Below are 5,900 nucleotides of genomic sequence, written 5' to 3' on the forward strand. Positions count from 1 at the left end.
GGAGTACTACGTGGCAATGAGAAAGAATGAAATATGGCCCTTTGTAGCAATGTGGACGGAACTGGAGAGTGTTATGGCTAAGTGAAATAAGCCATACAGAGAAAGACAGATACCATATGTTTTCACTCTTATGTGGATCCTGAGAAACTTAACAGAAACCCATGGGGGAGGGGAAGGGAAAAAAAAAAAAAAAGAGAGAGGTTAGGGTGGGAGAGAACCAAAGCATAAGAGACTCTTAAAAACTGAGAACAAACTGAGGGTTGATGGGGGGTGGAAGGGAGGAGGGTGGGTGATGGGTATTGAAGAGGGCACCTTTTGGGATGAGCACTGGGTGTTGTATGGAAACCAATTTGACAATAAATTTCATATATTAAAAAAAAAAACTCACTTGTATTTTCTGTAGTGTTGGAGCACTTAATACATGAAAACACCTGAGGACAGGAGTTATATCTAAACATTCTATGTGTTTCTATGTATAAAGCATAAATTTTTTTATAAAAACATATTTAATGTAATTTTAATGGGTAATTTGGAATATACAATTGACTATTTCCATAACAGTTTACAAAATATAGGCAAAACAGTTCGCTAATTTACACCTCAGTAATTTTGTCAGTGCAAATAAATATAAGGGTAGATCTGCTTACAGCTCAGATATCATCTTGACTAATAGGGTTGTAATTTTTAAAAGCTGACATTCTGTAGAAAACCTACTTTATAAATGTATAAATATCATTTTGACTAATAGGAAATCAGTTGCCATGGCAGCTTTTTAGGAAATACAATCATTGTCTTCAAAGCATGCTACTTACTGAGGTGTTTTCAAAATGTAGGTCATGTGAAACTGGTGATATTAGACCCCAGTATTTCTACTTGCTTTTATATAAGATTTATTTGAGGTATGGAATTCACTCAGGTATGGGGAATGTTTTGTGCATTGAATCTCTTAAAGCCTCCAGAAGTGCCTTTTATTGTTAAAACCTACATTGTAAAATGTACACATCAGACTAAGAATTCTAGTAGGTAGATTTATAATAAAGATGATAAATGCCCATTCTAAATAGCTTTTGGAATGACATAGGCAATAAACTAACCATTAGATATGAGTTAGATAAGCTATGGTTTTCTCAACCTTTGGATACAATCTGAATGTGTATGTGCATAATACTTTTATTTCCTTACAATAGTCAGAGGTTCAACAGAGCAATAGCCATAGTTTTCTCTGATTAAAAAAGGAACATCACATCTTCTGTATTGACAACACAGCTGGTAGCTACTATACATTAAATATATAAACTATTTATAGTTTTTCAAAGTAGCAGGTATTTCACAACTAATAATGTGGTGTTCTTACTTTGTATTCCTCTTCTATAGTTAAGGGTAGAAAGCAATTGAACAAGAAAAGCTTTAAAGCCACAGAAGTGTTGCTTTTTAGCATAACATATTTACTTGTTAAAAAGAAATCCAAGTTATTCAGTACCAGCACCTATGTGACAGGCACCATGCTGGGTATTAAGGTTATTATTTAATCACCCCCTACATTAGGAGTACACAGTTGATAAATAAGAAGAAAATTTCAATATAGGCCCAAAGTGCAATTTTGGTACCAATATTGAGTGTTTCAGAAATAACACAGAAAAATCATATGGTTGAATCTTGAATAGATATTATCTAGGAATGCTTCCCTGATATAACTTGTGACTAGCATAATTTAAGGATTAGAGGTATTACTGGCCTGGAATTGGGGGTAGAAAAAAATTGGGAGAGACATAAAGTTGTAGGTAGAAGGAGGGAGAAATCATTCCAGGAAAAAGGAATAACATATGCACAGGGTAAATTTTAAGAGAAGTAAGAAAAAGTGGCATATCTGTATATAATGGAGTGGTGTTCATGGTTCAGTCTATCTAGTACAAGAATGTTCTCTTTGAGAAAGGAAGTCAGAGGTCAAACTCTGACACAAGTTTTGAACTTTTTTTGGTTCTTCCCAGAGTCTTGATTTGAAATGCCTTTATCGATTCTGCTAATATTTTAGTTTATTCTGTGTTTCTCAATGAATGTTTTGCTGATAGACATGATTCCTTCATTTCTGTTTATCTGATTCAGTCTGACCAAAGTCTCACAGTTGGTGAGGGTGTTCTCAGGTCTGACACCACATTACGTATATCATTCCATGCACTTTCTTGCCTAGAAAAAGCTATTCCAATTTTCTTCCAAGAATCTGATGAGGGCTTTTCTCCCACAATAGGGTCCTAGAGATGGCTTTCTCTATGCATGCGTGTGTGTGTGTGTGCGCGCGTGCTTGTACATGTGTGTGTGTGTGTGTGTGTGTGTGTGTGCGAGAGAGAGAGAGAGAGAGAGAGAGAGAGAGAGAAAGAGAAAGAGAGACAAATACCTATTTGGATCATTGCAGAAAATAACAGATTGAAAGCAATATTGCCAGAAAGCAGTGCCAAAGCAATTAGGAAGAAGAATATTGAACTCCTCTTTCCAGACCAAGGATTAGGGGAGGCATATAGAGAGACATGAAAGAAATGGGTAATTAGTGGCTACCTATAAGAATGTGGAATATTAATAAGTCCATAATGAAATCCCAAAACTGAAAATGCAATTATAACTTGCATTTAGCCAGGATTCTTGCATTTAATAGATTTTTAATAATTAGGCCCTGAAATAGATGCATCAAGATCAGCTTTATATTTATGATATTCAGGAAGAAGGACCTGTTTTGCTGAGCAAGTTATTATTTACAGAATGTGAGAGTTAATTTTAAACATGTAAAAAATTATGTATCCCACTCTTTCCCTTCATACATTATAATGATTACCGTACCGATAATTCAATATTATGTTAGCTTGTGCTTATTCTATTAAGTTGTTTGAAAGTGAAATGTGACAAGATTAAGCCTATATTTTGTCAATGAAGGTGTTGTTGATTATATGAGTTACCAAATTTTTCTAAACTTGAGCAATTTTTAATTTTAAAAATTTGGTTCCATTTCACATAATCCTGCTAATACCTTTGCATGACTATTTCTGAATCCGGGGGGGTTATGAATATGATAAATATTTAAATTATATCTTTCAGTATTTTTTAAAATATTGAAACAGCAGTGTATATGCTTACAAAATTTATGTGAATGACTATATGAGATAATATGTTATATATTTATGGAAGGTAAAATAAAATTTCCACCATAAAGAAATATTTTCCTAACCGTAAATATTGCCAGCTAACCAACAGGGATTGAACACCATGTTGGAACAAAAATAGTCCAGAACCACACATTCAAAGTTGAGCACCTGCTGTAAAATAACCATCTGTGATTAACTGTGATAATTTAATTATGAATTCATTCCTTTTGTGTACACTGGAAGGATCTCATAGGTCTTCCCCAGTTGGTCAACAATCAACCTCTGGCATTTTGTTAAGGAAACTTGCATATTCTCTCAATAGCACCTGCTAACTCTATCTCATTGCAAATTTTGTAAAGAGCTTCTGGGATTTTATGGCGGCATTGATAGGCAAATAAATTATTAAACTTGGAATCAAAAGCTCCATTAATTAATCATCTGCCTTAGAAGGCTGATGCCCTCAGCTTTAGGATAAAGTTGGTGTTTACCTTCAAGTCATATCGTAACTTCAGATATTTAATGGAATAATTCAGGTAGTCAAATACTTGTGACCCACTTTAATATTTCATAAGAAGGATTTTCATCCTTTAATCCACAACTATTTACTTAATTGTGGTCTCCCTTTACAGGAATTAGATTGTGATAAAATTAAGGTGCTACATATTTAATCTTTGCATTGATTACTGATTGCCCTTTTTACTGCATATTTTTAAAATATCATATTCTTATATTACAAACTTTCTTCATTAAAATATTACTGGCCCAGGGGCACCTGGATGGCTCAGTCAGTTGAGCGTCCAACTTCGGCTCAGTTCACGATCTCATGGTTTTTGAGTTCAAGCCCTGCGTCAGGCTCTGTGCTGACAGCTGGGAGACTGGAGCCTGCTTCCGATTCTGTGTCTCCCTCCCTCTATGCTCCTCCCCGGCTCATGCTCTGTCTCTCTCTGTCTCTCAAAAATAAATAAATGTTGAAAAAAACAATTAAATATTACTGGCCTAAAGTTTTCTATCTTCACAATAACCACGAGGTAAAACCAACTTTCCTCTGACCCAGATCACCTTCTGTAATGGCAGAGTGAAAAACTGTGCGAACTCCCTCTAAAACAAGACAATATGGTAAAAGAATTGCAATTGCAGTTTCAGAAATCAAAATCCCCTCCCTATTTCTAGGTAATCTGAATAGATCTATAACGAGCAAAGAGATTCAACTAGTACAAGAGAGAGAGTGTGTGAGAGAAGAGAGAGTGAGAGAGAAATCCAGGCCTGGATGAGTTCACCAGTAAATTCCTCCAAATATTTTTTAAAAGACTTAATAGCGGGGCGCCTGGGAGCCTCAGTCGGTTAAGCGGTTAAGCGTCTGATTTCAGCTCAGGTCATGATCTCACAGTCTGTGAGTTCGAGCTCTGCATTGGGCTCTGTGCTGACAGCTCGGAGCCTGGAACCTGCTTCAGATTCTGTGTCTGCCTCTCTCTCGGCCCTTCCCCTGCTCATGCTCTGTCTCTCTCTGTCTCAAAAATAAATAAAAACATTAAAAAAAAAAAAAGACTTAATAGGAATCCTTCACAAACTCTTCCAAAAAATAGGTAACACTTCCCAACTTATTCTATCAGGCCACTATTACTGTGATATGCAAACCAGACAAAACTACTACAAGAAAACTATATTTCACTGAATGGCAGAGAGACCTGCACATAAAGTGGAGTGCCAGGGCTGCGGCAGAAAGAAGAGGAGCACAAGGGTGAGGAGGGTGGGAAGGGGGTGGGTCGTGGAGAGTGAAAGGGGGCGGGGCAAGGAGGGGCGGGGCGCGCAGGGCTCTGGCAGTGGAAAGGGTCAGGAGCTGGTCTGGAGGCCTGGGCTGCAGTCCTGCAGCATGGCCTTGGCCTATGTGAGTAGGCATCACAAGCAAGGGCTCTGTCTAGAGAGGATCCAAGATGACCAAGGAGGAACGTCCCCCAAAAGGTTTGAATGAAACATACTTCAAAGTTATGGCACTTGATGAGTTAATTCTAAGATGGAAACAATATGAAGCCTAGGTCCAGACTCTGGAGGGCAAATACACAGATCTTAATTCTAATGATGTAACTGGCTTAAGGGAGTCTGAAGAAAACCTGAAGCTCACTGGGAAAACATCCTTTTAACGAGACTACCAACCAAGAAGAGAGATAGATGCAGGAGTGTACTACTCAAATCCAGTACCTCAAGCAAGCCCAGAAACCTAGCATGCCCAACTGGGATCAACAAGGGTAGACCCAGGGATGAGCTTGTTTTTTCCTAAAAATGAAAAGTGAGCTGTAATAGACTGAAGACAAACTGGAACGAGCCCAAAATGAACTCAGTGCCTAGAAATTCACACCTGACAGGTAAACAAATCATACTCCCCTGTCAGGATTTGGCTGAAAACCCCCAAGGAGAAAGCTGTGGTGGGACAGCCAAATACTGCTTTCCACACCAAGACTCAGATTTCCTGAGCCAAAAAAAGCCCCATTCTTATGCTATCCAGCTTGAAATGGTTAATATAAAACTGACCAAATGAACCTTGTGTTTGAGCTTTTTTCTCTATCCTCTCCCCTTGCTTCTGAGGCCTGATGGCAATGGGACTATTCTGAAGAAATCGCCACCTCTGAACCCCCCCCCCCTTCTAGGACATGTAGACACCTGAGAAATGTACTGTTTGAAGAAAATAGAGGAAGAAACCGAAGTCTTAGGTCTGTGGCACTGTATCTTCAATTTAAAGGAAAGAAACATAGAGATTTAAAGCCATGAATTGAA

The 5,900-nt window shown here is 37.8% G+C and overlaps 1 pseudogene; it reads left to right on the forward strand.

The window, feature by feature from the left end:
• Positions 1-5,062: 5,062 nt before the first annotated feature.
• Positions 5,063-5,495, forward strand: LOC101093378 (annotated as a pseudogene).
• Positions 5,496-5,900: the final 405 nt, after the last annotated feature.

The sequence above is a fragment of the Felis catus genome, chromosome C1 (genome assembly GCF_018350175.1).
Source record: "Felis catus isolate Fca126 chromosome C1, F.catus_Fca126_mat1.0, whole genome shotgun sequence".
Taxonomy (NCBI): Eukaryota; Metazoa; Chordata; class Mammalia; order Carnivora; family Felidae; genus Felis; species Felis catus.